The following is a 25,891-nucleotide window of genomic DNA, read 5'->3' as shown; positions in this document are numbered from 1 at the left end:
CAGCGCTCTATACACTTTAATGTGCATTGAAGAATTCGGGAGGAATAGGAGACAGATAGACCTGCTGATGGGTCTCTCTATACAGGGCAATGGTCATTGAAGTTTTCTGGAGGAACACGACAGGGCCAAAAGAGCTGATAGGGCCCTCTGTACAGGGGAATGTGCATTCAAGACCTCTGGAGGTATAGGAGAGATACTAGACTTGATGATATGGCAGTATATAAGGGAAATGTGCATTGAAGTATTCTCGAGGAATAGGACAGAAACTAGATCTGCTGATACTGCGCTCTATACAGGGGAATGTGCATTGAAGACCTCTGGAGGAATAGGAGAGGGACTAACCTGCTGATAGTGCACTCTGTACAGCGGAATGTGCATTGAGGACTTCTGGAGGAATAGGAGAGGGATAGATCTGCTGTTACAACGCCCTATACAGGGAAAACTGCATTGAAGATTTCTGGAGAAATAGGACAGAGATGAGACCAGCTGTTACAGCGCTCTACACAAGGTAATATGCTTTGATGACTTCTGCAGGAACAAGACAGGGACTAATCCTGCTGAAAGGGTGCTCTGTACAGGTGAATGTGCTTTGAAGACATCTGAAGGAAGAAGACAGTGACTAGATGTGCTGATAGGACGCTCTGTAGAGGGAAATGTGCATTGAAGAATTCTGGAGGAATAGGACAGGGACAAGACCTGCTGATAGGACGCTCTATACAGGGAAATGTGCATTGAAGATTTCTGGATGACTAAGACCTGGAAGAGACCGGCTGAAAGAGCGCTCTATACAGGGAAATGTGGACTGAAGACTTCGGGTGGAAAGGAGAGGAACTAGACATGCTGATAGGGCGCTCCATACAGGGAAATGAACATTGAAATCTTCTGTAGGAATAGGGAAGGGAAGAGAAATGCTGATAAGGCTCTCTATACAAGGGAATGCGCATTGAAGACTTCTGGTTGATTAGGAAAGGGACTAACCCGCTGAAAGGGAGCTCTATAGAGGGGAATGTGCTTTGAAGACTTCTGGAGGATTACAACAGGGACTGGTCCTGCTGATAGGGCTCTCTAAAGAGGAGAATGTGCATTGAAGACTTCTGGATGAATTGGACAAGGCTCAGACATCCTGATAGGGCCCTCTGAGCAGGGGAATGTGCAGTGAAGCCTTCTGGAGGAATAGGACATGTACTAGACCTGCTGATAAGGTGCTCTGTACAGGGAAATATGCATTGAAGACTTCAGGAGGAGTAGGAGAGAGACTAGACTGGCTAATCACGCGCTTTATACAGGAGAATGTGTATTGAAGACTTCTGGAGCACCAGGAGAGGGATTAGACCTGCTGCTAGGGCGCTCTATATAGGGGAATGTGCATTGAAGAAACCTGGAGGAATCGGACAGGGATAGACCTGTTGATAGGGCGCTCTCTACAGCGAACTGTGAATTGAAAACTTCTGGAGGAATAGGACAGAGTCTAGTTCAGCTCTTAAGGCGCTCTATACAGGAAGTGGCATTGAACAATTCTGGAGGAACAGCACAGGGACTACACCTGCTGTTAGGGCGCTCTATAAATGACAATGTGCACTGAAGAATTCTGGAAGAACAGGACAATTATAGACCTGCTAATAGGGCGATCTATACAGGGAATTATGCAATGAAAATTTATGGAGGAATTAGACTGGGGTAGAGCTCCTTATAGGGCCCTCTATACAGGGGAATGTGCATTGAAAATTCGGGAAGAATAGGAGAGGGATAGACCTGCTGATGGGGCTCTCTATACAGGGGAATGGGCGTTGAAGATTTCTGGAGGAACAAGACAGGGAATAGAACTGCTGATAGGGTCCTCTGTACAGGGGTACGTTTATTGAAGACTTCTGAAGGTATAGGAAAGTGACACGACATGTTTAAAGGGCACTCTGTACAGGGAAATGTACATTGAAGACTTCTGGAGGAATAGGACAGGGACTAGACGTGTTGATAGGGCAGTATATACAGCGGAATGTGCATGGAAGACTTGTCGAGGAATAAGAGAGGCAATAGACCTGCTGATAGGGCGCTCTGTACAGGGAAATGTGCATTGAAGACTTCTGAAAGAATAGGACAGGGTGTAGACCCGCTGATAGGGCAGTCTATACAGGGGAATGTGCACTGAAGATTTCCCGAGGAATAAGAAACAATTAGCCCAGCTGATACGGGGGAATGTGCATTGACGATTTCTGGTGGAAGTGGACAGTTACAGACTGCTTATTGTGCGCTCTATATGGGGAAATGTGCATTGAAGTCTTCTGGAGTAATAGGACACGGATTAGCCATGTTGATAGGGATCTCTATACAGGAGAATGGGCATTGAAGGCTTCTGGATTAATAGGACAAACAATAGACCCACTGATAGGGCGCTCTAAACAGGGGATTGTGCATTGAAGACTTCTGGAGGCATAGAACAGGGACTAGACCTGCTGATAGGGTACTCTACAAAAGTGAATGTGCACTGAAAACTTCTCTAGGTAGGGGACAGAGATTAGACCTCCTGATAGGGTGCTCTGCACTGGGAAATGTGCACTGAAAACTTCTAGAGGAATACGACAGGGAATAGACCTGCTTATAGTGATCTCTCTAGAGGCAAATGTGCTTTGGAGACTTCTGAAGGAATAGGACTGTGACTAGTCCTGTTGACAGGGCGATCTGTTGAGGGAAATGTGCATTGAAGACATCTGGAGGAACAAGACAGGGATAGACCGGCTGAGAGAGTCTCCTTTATACGGATATGTGCAATGGAGTCTTCTGGAGGAATAAAACCAAGACTAGTCCTGCTGATAGGGCTCTGTATACAGGAGAATGTGCCTTGAAGATATCTGGATGAATAGGACACGGCTCAGACCTCCTGATAGGGCCCTCTGTACAGGGAAAGGTGCATTAAAGTCTTCTGGAGGAATAGGACAGAGACTAGACTGGCTGATATGTGGCTTAATACAGGGGCCTGTTAGTTGAAGTCTTCTGGAGGAATAGGACAGAGACTAGACCGGCTGATATGTGGCTTAATACAGGGGCCTGTTAGTTGAAGTCTTCTGGAGGAATAGGACAGTGACTAGACCTGCTGATAGGGCGCTCTATACAGGGAATTAGGTATTGAAGACTTCGGAGGGAGTAGGATAGAGACTACACATGCTGGTAGGGCGCTGTATACAGGGGAATGTGCATTGAAGATATCTGGAGGAACAGGAGCGGGACTAGACCTGCTGTTCGGGCACTCTGTAGAGGGAAGTGTGCATTGAAGAAATCTGGAAGAATAGGACAGGGTAGATCTGATGATAGGGCGGTCTCTACAGGGAACTGTGCATTAAATATTTCTGGAGGAATACAACAGAGAATACATCTGCCGTTAGGGCGCTCCATACATGGCAATGTGCACTGAATAATTATGGAGGAACAGCACAGGGAATACACCTGCTGTTAGGGTGCTCTATACAGGGCAATGTGCACTGAAGATTTCTGGAGGAATAGGACAAGGATAGACCTGCTGATAGGGCACTCTATAGACGGAATTGTGCAATGAAAATTTATAGAGGAATTAGACAAGGATAGACCTGCTGATAGTGTGCTCTATACCGGGAAATGTGCATTGAGAATTCTGGAGGAATACTACAGGGCCTAGATCTGCTGTTAGGGTGCTCTATACATGAGAATGTGCATTGAAGAATTCGGGAGGAATAGGAGAGGGATAGACCTGCTGTTAGGGCTCTCTATACAGGGGAATGGGCATTGAAGACTTCTGGGGAAATAGGACAGGGAATAGACAGGCTGGTAGGGTGCTCCAAACCCGGGATTGTGCATTGAGGACTTCTGGAGGAATAGGACAGGGACTAGACCTGCTGAAAGGGCACTCTTTACAGGGAAATGTGCATTGTAGATATCTGGAGATATAGAACAGAGACTAGATCTGCTGATATGGTGCGCTATACAGGAGAATGTGCACTGAAAACTTCTCTAGGTAGAGGACAGAGACTACACTTCCTGAAAGGGCACTCTGTACAGTGGAATGTGCATTGAAGACTTCTGGAGGAATAGGAAAGGGAGTAGACCTGCTTATAGTTATCTCTGTAAAGGAAAATGTGCTTTGAAGACTTCTGCAGGAATAGGGCAGAGACTAGACCCGCTGATAGGGCAGTCTGTACAGGGAAATGTGCATTAAAGATTTCTGGAAGAATAGTAGAGAGACTAGACATGCTGAGAGGGCCCTCTATACTGGGGTATGTGCATTGAAGACTTCTGGCTGAACAGGACAGGGATAGACCTGCTGATAGGGTGCTCTATACAGCGAAATGCCCTTTGAGGACTTCTGGAGGAAAGGGACAGGGACTAGTCCTGCTGACAGGGCACTCTGTACAGGGAAATGTGCATTGAAGATATCTGGAGGAACAGGACAGGGATATACCTGTTGATAGGTCGCTGTATACAGGGTAACAGGGACTACAACCGCTGGTGGGGCCGTCTATTCAAGGAAATTATCAGAGAAGCCTTCTGGAGGAATAGGACAGGGACTAGACCTGATGAAAGGGTGGTCTATACACGGAAATGTGCATTGAAGACTTCTGGAGAAATAGGACTGGCACTAGACCCCCTGATAGGGCGTTCTATATAGGGTAATGTGCATTGAAGATTTCTGGAGGCATAGGACAGATAATAGACCTGCTGATAGCATGCTCTATGCAGAGAAATTTGCTTTTAAGACTTCTGGAGCAATAGGAAAGGGACTAGACCCGCTGATAGGGCACTCTACACAGGGAAATGCGCTTTGCAGACTTCTTGAGGAATAAGAGTGGGCTAGACTGCTGAAATGGCACTCTATACAGGGAAATGTGCATTGAAGACCTCTGGAAGAATAGGACACGGATTACAACTGTTGATAGGGCGTTCTGTACAGGGAAATGTGTATTGAAGACTTCTGGAAAAATAGGACAGGAAGTAGACATGCTAATAGGGCACTCTCTACAGGGAAATGTGCACTGAAGACTCCTGGAGGAATAGGACATGGAATAGACCCGCAAAAGGGGGCCCTATACGGGAAATGCACATTGAAGACTTCTTTAGGAATAGGACCGAGATTACACCTGTTGTCAGAGCGATCTATACAAGGAAATTTGCATGAAGACTCCCGGAGTAATAGGACAGGGACTAAACTGGATTACAGGGCACTCTCTACCGGGAAACATGCTTTGAAGGCTTCTGGAGGAATAGGACAGGGAATAGACCTGCTGATAGGATGCTGTATACAGGTGCATGTGCATTGAAGACTTCTGGAGGAACAGGATAGGGATAGACCTGTTCATAGGGCGCTGTACACAGGGCAAAGTGCATTGAATACTTCTGGAGGAATAGGACAGACAATATACCTGCTGATAGGGCGCTCTATACAGGGGAATGTGCTAAAGTGTTCTGAAGGAATAGGACAGAGACTAGGCCTGCTGAAACGGCGGTGTTTACAGGGAAATGTGCATTGAAACTTCTGGAGGTAGAGGACAAAGACTAGACCTACTGATAGGACGCTCTGTACAGGGAAATGTGCATTGAAGACTTCTCGAGGTATAGGATAGGGACTAGACTGCTGATAGGGAGCTCTATAAAGTGAAATGTACTTTGAGAACTTCTGCGGGAATAGGACAAGAACTAGACCCACTTAAAGGGCGCTTTATACAGGGTACTGTGCATTGAATACATCTGGAGGAATAAGACAGGGACTAGACCTCCTGATAGGGCTCTCTATGTAGCGAAATGTGAATGAAGACTTCTGGAGGTATAGGACAGGTACTAGACCCACTTATAGGGTGCTCTGTACAAGGAAACGATCATTGAAGACTTCTGGAATAATAGGACAGGAAAAAGACCCGCTCATAGGGCGCTCTATAGAGGACAATGTGCACTGAAGACTTCTGGAGGAATAGGAAAGAGATAGACCTGCTGATAGGGCGCTCTATACAGGGCTTTTTGCTTTGAAGACGTCTGGGGGAATAGGAAAGGGACTAGACCCAATGAAAGGGCACTCTATGCAGGTAAATGTGCATTGAAGACTTCTGGAGGAATAGGAAAGAGATAGACCTGCTGATAGGGCGCTCTATACAGGGCTTTTTGCTTTGAAGACGTCTGGGGGAATAGGAAAGGGACTAGACCCAATGAAAGGGCACTCTATGCAGGTAAATGTGCATTGAAGACTTCTGGAGGAATAGGACAGGCATTAGACCCCCTGGTAGGGTGCTCTATATAGGTAAATGTGCATTGAAAACTGCTGGTGGAGTAGGACAAGTAATAGACCTGCTTATAGGGCACTCTATACAGAGAAATGTGCACTGAAATCTTCAGGAGGAATAAGACAGGGACTAGACATGCTGATAGGACCCTCTATACAGGGAAATATCCATTGAAAACTTCTGGAGGAATAGGAGAGGGACTGGACCTGCTGTTAGGGCGCTCTATACAGGGAAATGTGCTTTGAAGACCTCTGGAGGAATAGGACACTGAGTACACCTGCTGATAGGCCGGTCTATACAGGGAAATGTGCATTGAAGATTTCTGGAGTAATAAGACAATGACTAGACATGGTGATAGGGCGCACTCTACAGGGAAATGTGCATTGAAGACTACTGGAGGAATGGGACAGCGACTAGCCTTGCTGTTAGGGCACTCTATACAGGGAATGTGCATTGAAGACATCTGGCGGAAACGGACAGGGAATAGACCCGCTTATAGGGAGCCCTATAAAGGGAAATGCACACTGAAGCCTTCTTGAGGAATAAGACCGAGATTACACCTGCTGTTAGTGCGTTCTCTTCAGGGAAATGTGCATTGAAGAATTCCGGAGGGATAGGACAGGTATAAACCTGCAGAAAGGGCGCTCTATACAGGGAAATTTGCATTAAAGACATCCGGAGTAATAGGACAGGGATTAAACCTGCTGATAGGTCGCTCTATACAGGGAAATGTGCATTGAAGACTTCTGGAGGAATAGGATACGGACTAGACCTGCTGATAGGGTCTCTCTACAGGTGCATGTGCATTGAAGAATTCTGGAAAAACAGGACAGGGATAGACGAGCTGATAGGGCCCTCTGTACAGGGAAATGTGCATTGAAGGCTTCTAGAGAAACAGGACACGGATAGACCTCCTAACAGGGCACTGTATACAGGGGAATGATCATTGAAGACTTCTGGAGTAATAGGACAGGAAAGAGACCCTCTCATAGGGTGTTCTATACAGGGGAATGTGCATTGAAATATTCTGGAGGAATAGGACAGAGACTAGACCTGCTGAAAGGGTGGCGTTTAAGGGAAATGTGCACTGAAAACTTCCTGAGGTTTAGAACAGAGACTAGACCTTCTGATAGGGCACTCTATACTGGAGAATGTGCACTGAAGACTTCTGGAAGAATAGGACAGAGGCTAGACCCCCTGATTGGGCTCACTATATAGCGAAATGTGCACTGAATTTTTGGAGTTATAGGGCAGGTACTAGACCCACCTATAGGGTGCTCTATACAGAGAAACATTCATTGAAATCTTCTGAAGGAATAAGCCAAGGATTTGAGCTGTTGGTAGGGCGCTCTATACAGGGAAATGTGCATTGAAGACTTGTGGAGGAAAAGGACCATAACTGTACCTGCTTATATGGTGCTCTGTACAAGGAAATGTGCATTGAAGACTTCTTGAGCAATAAGACAGGGACTAGACCATCTGATAGGGCTCTCTATAATGGGAAATGTGCATTGAAGACTTCTTGAGGAATAAGACAGGGACTAGACCATCTGATAAGGCTCTCTATAATGGGAAATGTGCATTGAAGACTTCTTGGGGAATATAACCGAGATTAGGCCTGCTGATAGGGTGCTCTATACCCGGAAATGTGTATAGAAAACCTCTGGAAGAATAGGACAGGGACTACACCCGCTGATTGGGTGCTCTATACAGGAGAATGTGCACTGAAGACTTCTGGATGAATAGGAAAGGGATAGACCTGCTGATAGGGCGCTCTATACAGGGAAATTTGCTTTGAAGACTTCTGGAGGAATAGGACATTGAGTAGAACTGCTGATAGGGCGCTCTATACAGGTAAATGTGCATTGAATTCTTCTGTGGGAATAGGAAAGGGACTAGACCAGCTGAAAGAGCACTCTATACAGCAAAATGTGCTTTGAAGACTTCTGGAGGAAAAGGACAGGTAATAGACCCGCTGATAGGGCTCTCTACACAGGGAAATGTTCATTTTTAGTTTACTCTTTTAAATATAGTTGTATGTACATGTCAATCCCAAACTCCCAAGTACACTTACATAAAAAATTCAGCCTAATATATTTTTCTACCTTTATCCCATACACTTTAGGATTCCCTAACATACACATTCCCAGGTGTTGCAATATAAGTTGGAAAAACTTTGTATTCTTTTTTTTGTTTGTTTTAGTGGCAATAATTTTGCTAGTTTGTTGTTATGGGTAATTATTTTGTTTGTGGATGGCCCCGAAGCCTGCCAAGCCTGGATTCTGGTGATGAGTCTGAAAGTAAAGAGAGATGGTTGAGCCAGTTTCTGAAGAGGATCAGGTGTTCCCAGACAAGCAAGTTCCACAGGGGAGGCCAATACAAGTTTTCAGGGGAGGGAGGCTGACAGGTTTCCTCAGTCAGAGAACTTGGTAAATGTGGGTTAGTCACTGAGGAAGCCAATATCCTTTGCCATGAACCATACATGACTCCTATTCCAGACCTGGAAGAGCTACAGGAGGAGATCAGGCAAGAGCTGGAGCAGCTGCAAGCCCTGATGCTTCCCCCAGACCCACCCAGTGAGCCAGCAGATAGTGAGAACTTGTGTCATCATCCTCTGCTGGTGTACCCGAGGCCCACACGAATATTTAGGGTATAATGGCTGTTTCTGCCTTTCCAATCTCATGTACATTTCTCCTAAACTGAACCACACAAGGAAGAGAATTCAGGAAAACATAGCTCCAACTTAACTAGGTTGATACAGTAAGGAAAAAAATATCATCACAATTTCATATCCATATTAATGTGGGCTTATACCCACATACACAGTAATATTAGAACCTTTTTTTTTTTCTGTTTGGTTTGAACTGAATTCACATGAAGTATCAAGTTCTGGCGACTCCTTTCTCAGTGTCACACTGAATTCTGATTGAATTCTTTTATTTTCTTGCTTGATTATTGGATCCAGCATTTGTATGGTTTCAGAAGAAATAATACAAAGTTTCAGATTTGAGTTGCCAATGAAAATCTTTGACTGTGGCCAAGGTTTCCCAGATGAATACGTGGCCTCAGTCTTCTTCAGGATTCTCATCAATCTACATCATTATCATTTTTGCATGTGGATTTCAAAAGCACATTTATGTGTGGACATAGCCTGCTGAGGAGAAAAATTTCTCAAATATACGATGCATATTTTAACACCATCAGTGAGATCCCTTGCTGCATCCTCAGGCAACGGCTGATAAATTACTGAATGTTTTATTTTTTCAATTCAAACAAAACTCCAGTTGGTCCCTAGTATTTTCTTTCAATATCTCAGAAGATAGGAAATTTCTAGGTCCGATGTCAGGTCCAATATTTCTGTGCATGAGAAAGCTGATTGGAAGAGGGAGTCTGGAGCTTCTTGAAATGGCATTTTACATAATATTGGGAGAAAAAAAGATCAAGGGTAAGGAAATTATAAAGGTGATGTGTGACCCTAAATTTGCCATTGAACCACCCTGGGTGCTGCCACTACCTTTATTCTTGGTTTGCTGTTGTCTAAGCCAATAGCCTTTTAAATATCCCATTTAGTAAAGAACACTGACTTGCCCCCAAATGGGCTAGCAATAAGAAGCAAGACAATCCACATCTAAATCTCTTCACTTATATTTTCTCAGCAAAGTTGGCAGGAGGGAAGGAAGAAAAAGAAGGTATCAGGAAGGAGATGGTCCATGGTTGTAATGCTTTATCAGACCTGTGACTCTCCAATATTTTTGGTTCTATGCTTCTTACAAGGCTTTCCAACAAGCCAGTAAAAGAACCTACTTTCAAAGCAGAAATAGAGAAACAGACATAGAGAACAAACATATGGACACCAAGGGGGTGCGGGTGGGATGGACTGAGAGATGGGGATTGACCTAGGTACACTACTATGTATGAAGTAGGTGGTATGTGAGGGCTTACTGTATAGCACAGGGGAAAAAAGAAAGAATAAAAAGAAGGTACAATCTGTTTGCAGGACTTATATTAAGTTAACCTTAAAAATGCATTCCAATCTACCTTAGGTGCAGACAAATACTGTTTGATTCCACTTATATGAGGTGCCTAGAGTAGTCAAATTCATAGTCAGAAAGAACATTGGTATATGCCAGGAGTTGGGGGGGCGGAGGGGTGGGGACAGAGTTTCAGTTTAGGAAAGTGAAAAACTTGGGAGATGGATGATGGTGAGAGTTGCACAGTAATGTGTATGTACTCAGTGCCACTGAACTCTACAGTTAAATATGGTTAAAATAGTATGTTTTATATTATGTGACTTTTACCACAATTAAAAAAACATTAAAAGAAAACATGGGGGTGATTTGCAAATGTCTGAAAGGGGATGATTTATTTTTAGGATTTCACATTCTTGCACAGTTTCAGGTTTGAATTTCTAATACATTTGATAGAGGAGAAGACACCCATGACCGTGTTAACCCTATTTCCACAAGTTAGATGGAAGGGAGTTAAGAAGGAAGGGGATACGAAGTGGTTTGCTGAGACTGGGAACTAACTAGCTTTCTTCTCACTTGCCAGCCAGTCTGCTCACATGGAATTTCTCTAGACAGTTATTGGTGAAGACAAGTTATTAATTCTTGTCAATTGTGTTTTTTCAGTAGAGCAAGTACTAAGTTTCTTGCACTTAAATACTTTCTAAATAAAGGTAAATGTGAATTATTATATACTCTTATGTCTGCATGTAGTCTAAATGACCACTTCAGTGAAAGTTTTCATAAGCGTTATGACTCAAATTTTACACATAAATAAAAATGTATATTAAGGGTTATATTGTCTAAGGGTTTTTTTTAAAATGAATTATCCAAATCAGTTAGTATTCAATGTCAGTTATCACATATGTAGGAATTTGGATGGTCCAGAAAAATAGCAGATAGAAATTATTTGCAGGAATTCCTTATAAGGTCATCCCTGATTCATTTCCTCACGTATATTGCTCTTTATATTTTGAATTTCAGCATCTTTCTGCTTCAGAGGATGAGTAAAGTTTATCTTGAATCAAGGGTTGTTTGAATTATTTAGATGCTTACTGAAAGTCAAAATATAGCTGAAATTCTAGACACAGTAAGAAGATAGCTTCCTTATCTCTTTGTGGCTCAGTCACCTGAGTAAATCTACATTCTTCCAAAAAGAGGTTGTTTTGGGGGAAAACTGATATCTGGGTCCCTATGTATGACTTTCTTTACCCATGTGACCAGATCAACTCTTACAGTCCTTAAATTCCTTTAGAAGATAAACTAGTTCAGACTGAAAAAATTTAGTTAAACCAATAGTCTGACTTAACTGACTTATTTTATTATGCTTTGCTCCAAGATTGAATTGTACAGAGAATATATTTTGGAAAAATGGCCTGATGAGTAATAACATGGGTTCTGTCAAGAGCTCTTCCATATAACAAACATCCTTTTGCTAAACAGAGAGTTTTGCCTTGATTATTATTGTTTCCATTCTCTGAAGTAAATGAGCAAAACTATCCAACAATCCAAATCTGTGCAGAGAGTTGAGACCCAAGATGTCTCTAAGCCATTACTGGAGCCAGTGAGGGTTGTCTTAGACTTTTCTCCTCATGCCCCAGCAACTCTCCTGCTTAAATCCAAATGAAGAGAAAGAACTGCTGGATCCACAGGAGCAGAGTGACATCTAATAGGGATTGGGGAATAAAATGGATGCTACAAACTATGATAACTCATGTGTCTGGATTAGCTCCTCAGAGAATTTCTTTCTCTGAATTCTGAAGGGGAACTCCCCCAAGGGTAACAAATGTTCACAAACTGTGGATCTTTTAAAGACATAATTACTTTGCCCATAAGAGACCTAAGAGAAATTTCTGTCTGTCTCTGCTTGGAATCACGGCCACCTCATGGATTAATGAATTCTGTGTCCTCCAATCACCTCATTATGTACCTCTGCTTTATACGAGTAGCCAAATGTATCAGAATACACTTTAAAGAATGTGAGTCATTCCTTATTTTTTATGATTTGGACTCGCTGGTTTGTAAGTAAGCCATTAACTATGCTAAAAATAATAGATACTATCTGCCGGAAAACCTGTGTAGTAATTGGGCTCGTTGCCAAGAGCACCAAAGAAAGGGGTGGAGAGAAGAGGGACTCTGATGGTGGAAAAAAAAGGAAAATACCCTTTCAATTTTGTAAGGTTAAAAAAATAGTCCTTTTACCAGAAAGCTTAATTTTATAGTGCTGTGGATTCACACAGCCAAAAATTTTGAGACCATATTCAAACCACACTCAGTCTATTTTATGGTAAAGAATTCAAAACATCCATGTTTGTTTTCTCACAGAAAAAGAAGTCTCAGTCTTTCTGGTCATGATACCTCTCCCAAATTTTTCAGTTAAGCATCCCCAAGAGAAGCAAATAGGAGTCTGTGGTCTGAATTAGGTGTTTCAGTATTTTAGCAGCTTCTTCTGTTAAATGATATCCTCTTCTTAATAGCTAGTTTCAAGCTAAATCCAAAGTTCACAAAGTGCATTTATTTAAAGAGAGAGTCTCTCTCTTTCTCTCTGTATATATATTTGTTTGGTTTAATACCTGTCTACCCCCCTTTAGAATGTAAGTTCCATGAGATCAGGGACTTTGTTTTCTGCTCTATCTTCAGAGCCCAAAACACAGAGAGTTTGGCCCACAATAAGCTATCAATAAATATTTGTTAAATAATTGGCCAGAATATGGAGTTAAAATATGAAACTAACTATAGAAATAATTTTATTAAAGCATAAACCTAGGAACTAAAGTTTCCCATAACTAGACGGTATGACATGGTTATTAAACGTAGAGTTTGTACTTAAAAAGCAGAGAAATGAATTTCATGATTTTCATTTGAAAAGTGTAATTTAAGTGTACTTCTATGATCATTTATTTTTAGATAAAAAGCCATGAACTTCATCTCATTACATTAATTGGCTTCTTTGGCCAACTAGCATCTGAAATGGTATAAGTCAAATGCATTAGCAGGTTCATTCATTCAACAAATTAGTATTAGCACCCCTGCTATGAAAAGCTCTTTGCTAAGTATTAGACATACAAAGCTGAAAAAGATATGGTCTTCTCCTGTGATCAGCTTGTGGTCCAAAAGAGAGACAATAAATCAAATTTATAACAGCACACATTTCCTATGCTAAATACTCATGCAGAGTGCTACCTGAGCTAAGAGGGGTGTACACTAATGATTGGGGGCAGGCAGAGAATGCTATCTTGAGGAGATGATGTTAGACCTATTTCTTGAAAGATGAGTAAAATTTGACAAGATGAAGAAACAGAGAAGGACACTTTAGGCAGAAGGGACTGCATGCTGAAGGTGGAGTGACTTGAGACATCATCATGCAATTATTTTTTCATGCCTCATGCTTCTTTATTAATTATATTTTTTGCTTTTTTTTCATGGAAAGGCATTTTATTTTAAATATAGCTGTGTGTACTTGTCAATCCCAAACTCCCAATCATCCTGCAATTTAAATACTGTTCTTTATGATTGAAGAAAGGTCAGCTAGAATGAAGCAAGGAGATAACCTCATGCTTCTGGTGTGTACGGACTTTACCAGTCTTCAGTAATCATCGTACAGAGCCAAGGTAGGGACCCCTCAAGATACATTCCTGCTTTAGTCCGTTCATTTTGAGTATCATTTGTGTCAACAATAAAGGAAAAAACATGTGGTTTTTCATTTTTTGTTTTTGAGATGACATTTTATGTCTGAGGCATTTTATCCATATCATCTGTTGAAATGGTCATTGTCAGGGATTGACTTAGAGCAAATAAACCTACATAAACTAATTCTACTGCCAGAGCAATTAACTGTACATTTTGGAGTGGGCTTCACTGATAGAATATTGGGCCAATCTCTCCACATAGGAATTTTTCCAATTCAAATGAACAGTGTTCTAATCATGAGCTGGTCACAAACTCCAGTTTTTCAGTTGCAGTTACAACGGCAATTTATATGCAATATAAATGAATGAAAAAGTTAATTATCTTATTTGTCAATCATAAAATTATAAGGTTATATTCAAAGAGAAGGGTCTTAAAGCAGGAATGAATGTGACAAATATAGAAAATTTGTCAGACAATGCAAAAAAAAAAAAAAAAGGAAGAAAAAAAGGGGAAATAAAGAGAAAAAGAGAGTGGAGAGAATGGATGGCCATCTGCATCTTGTAGCATGGAGTTATGGATATATGTGGTGTCCTGAAGGGAGACTGGGCTGGAGAGGGAGGCAAGGAGCAGGGACCTGAAAACCATGGGGATAAGTTACTCATTGCAATGACATGCTCAACTTTGCATTTAAAATTCTAATGTTGAAAGAAAATGCTACAAGCAAAACATAAAACCTATATTTCCACTAAATAAATTTTCAACATTTTCTTTCACTAACGTTTAATGCTGTCAGATAGCACTTGCCATTATACACTACTTTCTAAAGAATATAAAGTATGTCTCCACTGTCCTCAGTATCATTATTCTTGGCATCAATAGCTATATACATATATAATAGAGTAATACCTTTGTATAATATCCTTTTGGGTTATATTTCTTTAAGCATTCATGAGATTTCAAAATAGACAGGAGAATTTAATTTTTGGTTGTAGCCTACATTCATGCCTCCAGATACATATATATTTGGACCCAAGCAATATCACCAGTTTTTGTTTTCTTTAATGCAGGAGGAGTTGGAAGGGAAGGCTTGCCTTCTTTTAGCCAGATAGGTGCGTCTGTACTAAAAGACACTTGTTGAAGCATTTATAAAATCTTATGTTTAAGTAGGCCCTTTTTTGTCACAATGAGTAAAACAGCAGAGGCAGGGTTTTCAACCTAAGGAAAAGTAAAAAAATAGTAAATAAAAACATCAATAGAAAAGCTGGTCTTCTATCCACCCACCTCGGTAGACAACTAAAACAAACAATGGCAACTAATTAGTGTTGGCCCTGGCAGTGTTCTAAGAAGCCAAAAATGAAACACCCACAAAAGAAAATGGTCCCTTATTCACTGCACAAGTTTGTTTTTACTTTTGAGTAATGAATAAATAAGACTCAAAAGATAATGCAGAAAATATGAAAGTGCAGTGGGTTTGTAACAAGAAAGTGTTTAAACCTGTCCTTAGTCCATAACCAAACCTGTAAATTTTTTAATTGAAAAATTTAGAATGTTCTTCTAAGATTATCCAAACTGAATATTTGACATCTCCCTTTATCTAGTGATTTAGCAGAATGAATAAAATATTTTAAATAAGTGGAAAAAAAAGAAAGGAAATAACATTTAACTCTTCCAGATGACACAGCAAACACTGATGGATTTTGCCTGGGTCTTGAGGCAAGAGCCGGGTTACCTTAGGCACCCTCCTAACAGACCTCACAAGTATTTTATTTCCTGCTTCCTTTGTCAACAAACTGACATGCCATGGGTGGCACACACACGTCCTCTGAAAAGCTGAATTCTGCCTATTGAAATGGGCCTATTTTTCAAAAAACATAATATATGTAAAACAAAAAATGTATACCACATTTGCTCTGAGGTCCCAAAGCAAAGAGATAGATTATCTAAAGCAGATCAAAAAGAGAAAATGATTTCAGAAAATGGTAGCATTGTAGAAAGAATATAGCTAGACTTCCAATGGAATTAGTGTAAAGAGAACAAAAATTTTGGATGCTGATTAGTTTGTTTAAATAATAAATCAGTTTCCTCTAAATATTTTTGGTCGTGTCTAATATGGAATAGTATTAACATGTTACTGTCCATGATATATTGGTTAAAAGGTTAGCTGGGATACTGAATTGCATGATTCCATTATGACCACAATAATAACAACACTAATGCCACAGCCACACATGCTTCTTTGTGGTACATGTACTCACATGCATGTATATGTGTGCCTGTAGGTGTGCATAGGAAAAAAGGGCTTAAAAGGTACACATTAACCCAATACCAGTGACTAGCCCTAAGTAGGGCAGGAAGAACAGAGGTTCCATTGTGTTGAGGACACTATGTATACACCTTGATGTTGTTTCAAATGTCTGCAGTGAACAAAAGTGGTTTTGTAAATTTAAAAGAAACTTTAAAAATGTTTCCTTAATTTCTGAAGCCTCCAGCTGCTAAGTCAGAGAGGCAGAAGAGTGGCAGCAATGAGTAAAAGAGGGTATTACCTCTAGTAGCTGCCTCTTTCCTCCACTCTACCTGATACCAAGCCTTCTCCATCTTATATTGAGAAGATTTTTTAAAAATTTGGATCCATCTTCTATATTAAAAAAAAACAAAAAGAAAAGAAAAGAAAAAAGAAAAAAAAGAAAGATGCTGGGGGTGTTATACTCACTGGGCATGGAATGTCCTGAAGGCCAATAGAGGTAGGATTTTTCAATCCTTTATGAAAACTCTTCCCATTGTTGGAAATAGAAACTGGTTTGGCCACTGGCACTTGCTCCCTGGAGTACCTCATAATCCCCTGAATGCAATAGAGGATTATGAACAGTGAAAACTCAGGAAACCTGATAGGTCATTGAACATTATTTGGAAAACAATGGCCTTTAAGTTACAACTATATATTAAGACTTAATAACTAACTAACCTCCATAATCACCAAGAATTTATCGACAAAAATCTTAAACAGAAAATCAATTTTCTTGTTCAAGGTGGAGAGCTTGTTTAATTAGAATGAGCACTTAATAAGGGATAAACTTTCACAACTTACACAGGACTATCATTTTTTAAAAGCCAAGCCAACTGAGTTCATTATATGAACTCCCTTTCCAAAGGAAAATAATCGAAAGAGGGACATCTTTGTCATTAAGCATCTTTACCATTGAAGAGCTAAAGCTTTTCCCTGAGATAGTTAAGGGCGCTTTAGAAAAAGTGTCTGTGTGTCCAGTGGCCGGGCCTGTGAGTCATATTTTCAAGACTTTTGCCTCTTCCCACACATAACACTCCTCACCCTCCCCAGAAACTCATAGGTAAACAATGTGGCCAGAGGACATGTCTCCAGAGTTCATATTTGCCTTTTGAATATAAATGAGATCGGCAAATATTTTAAGAGGGATAAATTCTTAACTTAGGTGCCAGAAAGAAAAGGAAAGCCAGATCCTGTGAAGGTATTTACAAAGTGAGCAAGTTTGAGTAAAGCACAGTGTCAAACGCCAAGAATGCAGGTGGAATGGCTTTCCCCTTGGACACTACAGAAACAGAGGGAGCCCAGAAAGACGTAGCTACCACTTAGGTATAATTCTGGAGAATTCCCTGTAGAGTAGACCTTCTGTCACTGGAGCTCTGTTACCTTTGATATTGCATCTATTTGAAGTCCTGGACCCATCAGGAAAGTTCCCAGAAATTCTGGAGTGAATATATTCAATTAGGCACTTTATAAAGAAGCCTTGGCTCATACACATCTAAGCAAACAGGCTGTAAAGAAAAGGCCAAGGTCATGCAAGCACGAGGTAGAATTAGCCATAAGCAAGAAGCATGAAGGTTTTTCTTTTTTTTTTAATTTATTTATTTATTTTGGCTCCATTGGGTTTTCGTTGCTGTGCGCGGGGCTTTCTTTAGTTGCGGTGAGTGGGGGCTACTCTCTGTTGCGTTGCGCGGGCTTCTCATTGCAGTGGCTTCTCTTGTTGCGTGCAGAGCACAGGCTCTAGGCGCGTGGGCTTCAGTAGTTGTGGCATGAGGGCTCAGTAGTTGTGGCTCGTGGGCTCTAGAGCGCAGTCTCAGTAGTTGTGGCGCACGGGCTTAGTTGCTCTGAGGCATGTGGGATCTTCCCCGACCAGGGCTCGAACTCGTGTCCCCTGCATTGGCAGGTGGACTCCCAACCACTGCACCACCAGGGACGCCCAGCATGAAGGTTTTGTTACAGAACACAATGTGGAACAACAATTCCTCATTTTGGGGACTGATATGACCCATTTTAATATATGCACGTCTCCATGAGCCAAATTAACTGTACATTTTCCAGTTCCTTATATCATTTGACTGTGTGCAGCCAAAGTCTGAAAGACAGCAAGTTAATTTATGTACCCTTCTCTTGCCAAGTGTGATTAATTGATGTAATATGTCAATTTGCTTTATATAAATGGTAAAAGTGCATCTTCATTTATATCCATATATATTTTAGATAAATGCTTTCAGCAGGATGATCTCATTGGGGCAGTCGTAGGCAGTTGCTTCTTCACAGTTCAATTTAGGTGATATTTATTGCACTTATTACTCAAAAGATGTTGTGCTTTGTGCCATGGAGGAAATAGGTAAAACTCTTTTCTGCTCTCATAGAGCTTAAAATCTCGTAGAAAAGATCAGCTTTGCCCTTTCCAGATCTGTCATCCGAATCCTCCTGTCTTCTTGACCTCAGTAAATGGAACGACTATCTACTTTGTTACTAAAGCCAAATATTTAGGAGTCATCCTTTATTCCCTCTTCTTAATCCATACATCCATTTCATGAGCAAATCTTATACATTGTATTTCCAAAATGTATCATGAATTTGCCTTTTTGTCACCTTTTGTGTCACCAACCATTTCTTATCTATTGCTGAAAACAAATTACTCCCAAACTTTAGTTGCATCAAATGACTTTTTTTTTTTAATGCCCACAGATTCTGTGGATCAGGAATTCAGACAGGGCATGACAGGGACACGCTGGAAGCTAAAGCCATCTGATCCACTCACACGTTGGGTGGTTGATGCTGGCCGGGTGCTGGCCGTCTCAGTTCCTCTCCATCTAGGTCTCTCCATGGGGTCTCTCCACAGAAGGTAATTTGGGCTTCCTCACAGCATGGTGGCTGGCTTCCCACGTCGTGAGTGTCCCAAAGAGAAAGAGCAAGGAGGAAGCTGTATCCTTTTATTGTCTAGCATCCAAGCCATGATGCCACTGCTGCCACACTCTATGGTTTAGAGCAGTCACAAGCCTCTACTCAGTTCCACTGGAGGGAGCATTGACCTCACTCTTCCATGGAAGCATAGGTCAAAGCATGTGGGATACAAGATATCCTAAATCTGGATTACTGTAACATTCTAACCATCTTCCCTATTATCCTATATTTGCCTCAGTCCATTTTCCCTGCCAAGGACTGAGTAATCGTTCATTTTACATGACAACATTTAAAACAGAAACTGTCATCTCCTCACATAGAGCCCTCCAATGGCTTTCCATTGCACTCAGAATAAAATCTAAATGTCTTTCCTTGGCCCACACAAGTCTGCATGCTCCCCTCTTGCTTTATTCATAGTCTTCTATTTCCTCAAGAATGCAAGCTCTTTTCTCCTCCTTAGGATTTTGATATGCCTTTGCCTCTGCCTGAAGTGTTCTTCCTCCACTCTTTCCATAGCTGTATTCTTCATAACCTTACCTCTCAGCTTAAGTTTCACCTTCTCAGCAAGGCCTTCCCTGACCACCCATGATGGTTAATTTTGTGTCAACTTGACTGGGTCATGAGATGCCCAGATATTTGACTAAACATTATTTCTGAATGTGTCTGAGATGGTGTTTCAGATGAGAAGAGCATTTGAATAGGTGGACTCTGTAAAGAAGATTGCCCTCCTCAATGTGGGTGGGCTTTATCCAATCCACTGAGAGCCTGAATACAACAAAAGGTGAAGGGGAGAATTCACCCCGTTTCTGAATAATCAGTTAAGCTGGGACATGGGTTTTCTCCATCCCTTAGACCAAGACTTCCTCCATCACTCCCTGTTTCTCAGGCCTTCAGACTCAGAATAAACTACCCCATTGGCTTTCCTGTGTCTCCAGCTTCCAGAAGGCAGACTGTGGGTCTTCGCCATAATATATGACTGAATTCCTCTTAATTTCCCTCTCTGTTCTGTTTCTCTGGAGAACCTTGACTAATATAGCCCCGATGTAAAATTCCTCAGCCTCTGTGATAGTTTTAAATCAGCCCCTTGTTTGTTTCTTCTACTCATAACATTTCTTAAAACATATTATTTATTTGTGCTTATTTGTTTCTTTTCTTCTCTCTCTTCTTCTCCTTCTCCATCTCTCCTTCTTTCTATTTTTTGACCTATTCCTCCCACTAGAATATGAAGTCCATGAAGTTGTTCTCTGTCCTGTTCTAATACCAGGATTGTGCCTGGCCTATAGTAGGTGTCCAAGAAATATCTTTGAAAAAAATCCATAAATATATTTTACAAAAATTGTAGAAGAATCTATCATGTGAAAGCTCTAAAGAAAAGTATCAAGTTCAAAGTGCTATGGGTTGCATTTAACCAGAATTATCAAGGAAGGTTTCATGAAGGAAGATGTGCGTTGTGTTTTGAAGTATGTGTGTGAGAGGAGAAAAAAGATGATAGAGAAGGAGAGAGTCACTCAGACAGGTAAAGCAGAGAGTATTGAGGGAAATTCCAAGCGGCAAGTTAGACAGAAAATAGGATGCTTAAGAAGTTAGTAGAGGAAAGGAGTGGAAGAGTAGTGTGGGCAAGATGATGAATGCCCTTCAGTGTTGTATTTAGGGATTTTGACATTTTTCTACAATCAATAAGGCCCTATTTAATGGTTTTCAGCAGAGATTGAGACATGAAGTGAATTGTATCAAAAAGACTGTCCTGGCAAGAGCATATACTGTAGAGGAATGAAATTGATTAAATGTTATGTACATTTTTTCCTTAGATATGTTATCTGTCAAAGGCCTAAATGATCCTATAGAACTTTTAGCTAAAATCCAATTCAGAAAACTGAGGCAATTATTCTACCCTATAAACTAGAATTATGATGCCATTTCTACTTCTTACAAGCAGAGAGACCAGAGATATTCCCAGGTAGAACCTTATTTTCTTGGAATTTACACCTAATTACTAAAATTCCTCTTCCATAACGTACGTACAATTGGGTTCTACAGGTAAATATCATCTTTCCTCTTAGCAATAACATGATTAGTAATAGCATGATTTGCCTAAATGAAACATTGATTCTAGGAAATTACTTCTCTCAACTTTAAGGTTTTAGGACCTAACTAGGGGGAAAAACATTGTGGTTAAAATAAGGGTGATGCTGACCGTTATATTAATTAATTAATTAATTAATTAATTAATTTAAGGGAAATGATCTCTAAATACAGAAACCATTCTTCTGTGAGTTTCCTAGTGTACAGAATAGCAATTTGGTATTCCCATTTTTATTAAGCTACCTCAAGAAATGCAGATGGCATTCCTCCCCAAAAGGGGCACAAGTTTTCTCTATTGCAGTTTCCAATATAAAAGCCATCTCACCTTTATAAAATCTATTTACCTGATGGCAGGAGACCTGAAGGCTTGGAGCAATAATGGCAATGCCAAAGGTATAAATCTTCTCAACCAGGAGAATTTGCCCCATGGTGCTTTTTTTTTTTTTTTTTTTTTTGAGGACAGATATAAATCCAAGAGGAAAATAGCTACTTAAATACAGGTATGATATTACACTTGTGAATAGCAGTCCAGGAAAAAAACCCTGTTTTTGATCTGTTAATATTTAGACCATTTCTGTTTAATGCCACCATTTGGATGGACATTTTTAGATTTGTCTTCCTCTTGATCCTCATTATAGCCGCCGCTGTACTTGCTTTGACCCAAAACTAAACTCATAGCATCATCAGATGGAGCCAGTTAATACCTAACAAATTGGTTTTTGCTTGAGAAAATCATTTCAGTACTTTCTCCTGAGAGAGGTTTTTATTTGTATCTCTTATCAACTAGATTATTGAGAGGATAAATTTTTTTCTGAATGCCCCACATTCTGATTAACAAAGTCCTTACTTGCTGGTTGCTGTTTTGATGAGGATATTTTAGAAGCAGAGGGGAAAACCTGATTAAGTTAGCCACGTGGCACTTAAACTGGAGTATAAAAACTTCCTAAGAATGTGTTGAGTTTAACAAATGCCTTATTACTTAAATAAAATCACAAAACCTGGAGTATAATAAATTCTAGTGGGAGGCCCTGGATTTGGCAGTTAGGACTAATAATTATGGTAGATTTGGGAACATAGTTGCTGACAGCATGGCTCTGGGTAAAGTTTCTCTGTGAGCACAGATCTCTATTGACATATGGGAGGCTCATTCTCACAGCTCTCTGCCCCCGTGGCACCCCACACATTGTTATTATGGCACTATTATAGCACTTTTTTTTAATATAACTGTTTATTTGTCTATCTTCCCCACTAGACTGTGAACTCTTTGAAGCTAGATATTTTTTCCCCATTTTCATCTTATTCACCACTGTAGTCCTAAAAAACATATAAGTCTGATCCATAGAAAAATTGTTATATATTTATTGTGTGTGTGTGTTTTTTTAAATAATCAGGTACAATTGTCTCTAAAATGATAGATTAAACTGTCTTTTCTAGGTGACCTCAGTAACATCTTGAGTCATTACTAGGCATCTGATGAAATAAGGATCCAGGTAAAATTCTTTTGCCCTCAGATTTGTTTAAACTTCAGTGGATTTTAATCCTTGTCAATTATTTCAATCAGTTCCTCAGGCACAATAAGCTCTGTATTCATTTTGTTACCAAGTCCAGTACAGTACTGCTCGCCACACTACTGACCAATAAATCGAGGAATGAGCTGTTGGGGCAAAAAATAGCAACCTTATTTGGAAAGCCAGCAGACCTAGAAGATGGTAGACTAGTGTCCCAAGAATCATCTTGCCCAAGTTAGAATTCAGGCTTCTTTTATACTAAAAAGGGAGAGGGTGTGGTTGGTTGCTGCAAACTTCTTGGTACCAGAATCCTTTGTTCTTGCAGCTGTCCACATGTGTCTGGTCACAAGTTTCCTATAAACTCTCAACATAATGACCTATATGGGAAAAGAATCTAAAAAAGAGTGGATATATGTATATATATAACTGATTCACTTTGCTGTAGAGCAGAAAGTAACACAACATTGTAAATACAGTACTCCAATAAAAAAAAAAAAAACTTCAACAAGACAAATATTATTGTCTGTTCTGCAACTTTTAATCTCTATATGAATGGAAGTGTTATACCTTTAAATGTAAGAGTCTTGAGGATAAGCTATCCCGTATATTTCAGGCTATAGGCAACATTCTTAACTTGTAGCAACAGCAATAGAATACAAAGGTTAAAGTAAAAGAAGCAGATCCAATAGAGAGTCAGATTTGTTCTTCCCTATTACAATTCCATGAGTCCTTCTTCTTCTATATATTTGCTGTATATTCCCTTAAGAGATTAATCTGTTTTCCCCTTCTTAAAAAATAAAATGAAATATTTCAAATGCATTGACAAAAATAGAGAATAAGTAAAACACTAGTGTACAAACCACCCAGTTTTATCAAGTCTTAACGTTATGTTACATTTATTTCTCATAATTTTTAAGAAGTTAAACATCATGTATATAATTGAGGGTTTCTATGTACCTCTCAGTAAGTCACATAAAGTAACATCTAAAATTTGGCCATTGGAATGAGCAATATAAAGGTTATTGATAATTTTTGACAAGAAATCTTTCAGTGGGATGGTAGGGAGAAATGTTGATTGGAATGGGTTCAAAAGATAAAGGAGAATTTCTGGTAGAAACACAACTGTGTAACTCAGCATTTCCCTACTTGTCTTGGATAAAATACATTTTCTGAAAATAACGAGCTCATCCTGAATTATAAAACCCATGTCATTTGCTTTCAAGTATGATAACTGAAATGAACAAGACTTGGGGCAGTACCCTCTTGGATGTAGTTAGTTCATAAGATCAGTGGAGACACAGCTAGATAAAGATGAGTGTTATTTATCAGAAACAGCCTGCCTATGTAGAAACAAAACCAAAAAAGAGACCTTTGGGTACTCTTTCCTAGAAGACTACCCTCACCTTATTGAACTCCTCACAGAAAATTTCTACCAATAGTTATTAGTCCGGGAAACTACAATTCATTCAAAGAAAAGTAATGACACAGTATCAATAAAAGGCTAAGAAAAAAATTTGATTAAAGCTGCAAATGTTATCAGCAGGTGAAGAACACTCATAAAAACGTGGTTCCGTGGACTGATACAAATTATCTCTAAGGATTTTCCCATGGAAATTTTCAAACTCGATGAGGTAATTACATCTCTGAAGGAATATTATAAAAGAGAAGTGCAAAAATCTAAAGAAACAAATGATGAAAAATAGAAAACAAAATGTGATCTGGCAGAACTCAGAAATGAAATATATAAATATATCTTAATTACAGAAATAAAGTGCAATTAAAAATAACACAAAATAGATCATACATGGGGGAGCACAGTAAGGGACACACACCAGAAATGGGAAAAGTAATCAAATTGAAATTAAGGGTTAAAGAGGATTAGAGATAAAAGCAAAGTAATGGAAAAAAATATAACACTGAAACACTGAAAGAGTATAACTCAAGAAAACTTTCTTGAGACCCAAGAACACTTGAATCTACACTTTGAAATTTCCCACGTGCCTTAGAAACTAGAACACTTAACACAGAACATTCAGCACTGAGATATATTTTAAATAAAATTGTTAAACTTTAATTGTAAAGAAAGAAATCTTGGGTAACCAAGAATAGAGAAGAAATCACTTATTGTTAGTGTACCATATATCTCAGGCTTTTTTTGGTGGGGGGCAGGTGTTGAGAGGGCAGTCCCGGTTTATGGCTTTTTTTCCAGTATAATTACTAATAGAATACTCCTTTACTCTTAGAATTGCCACTGTCTGAACAATACGTTTTACAACCACCATATTTATAAGCAAGGGAAACATCAAATTTGAATCATGTCTCTCTACAGTAGTGAGTAAGTAAAGGATTACTTACAAATTTATATTAAGCCAGAATTATATCCAATTTTAAAGGCTACAGAGAAACAGTTCTGACTTTCAAGAAATCAACAAATACTGTTCCCATGAAGCTATCTTGTGGAAACTTTTCAAAGATGAGTCAAACATGAGGTAATGAAAATGAATGTAGATTTCCTTAATACTATATGTATTAACTATATCAGCCAATAAGCCAACATCATACTTGATGGGTAAACACTAGAGACATTGCCACAGAAATCACTCAAAGAAAAAAAAAGCCCACCATAATCATCAACATAATGAGAAAAGAGGAAATATTTAGAGGCATAAAATTTGGAAAGTAAGGGGTAAAATTATGACTTTTTGCAGATGTTATTATTTGTATACCTGTAAAAGCCAAGAAAATTAACTTAAAACTAATACAAACAAGATCATTCTATCAGATGATACCATATAAATTAATATTAGAAGTATAGATTTCATATAAACTAACAATAAACTGTTTGCAGCTATGATAAAAAAAAAGACTCATTTTTCATGAGCAATAAAAAAATAAAATAAAATACCTAGAAATCAAAGGAAATATACAAGATTATATGAAAGAAACTTGCCAGAACAAACATGCAAAACCATATGAAAGAAATGCTTCTCAAATGAATAACATACCAAGATCTTGGGTTAGAACCTCAATGTTACAATGATGTTGATTCTCTGAAAGTTAATTTCTAAAGTTAATTTATAAATGTAATGGGTTCCCAATAAAAATACCAATGGGATTTGAAGCACTAGAAAAATGGATGCCATGTTCATGTGGAAAAATAGACAATAATAGCAAAGAAATTCTGATGAAGAAAGGCAATGATGGAGAGGTTAGCCTGATCAGATATTAAAACCTTGCATTTAA

This window comes from Balaenoptera ricei, chromosome 5 (assembly GCF_028023285.1).
Source record: "Balaenoptera ricei isolate mBalRic1 chromosome 5, mBalRic1.hap2, whole genome shotgun sequence".
In the NCBI taxonomy this organism is placed as follows: Eukaryota; Metazoa; Chordata; class Mammalia; order Artiodactyla; family Balaenopteridae; genus Balaenoptera; species Balaenoptera ricei.
Note: the sequence above shows the minus strand (reverse complement) of the source record.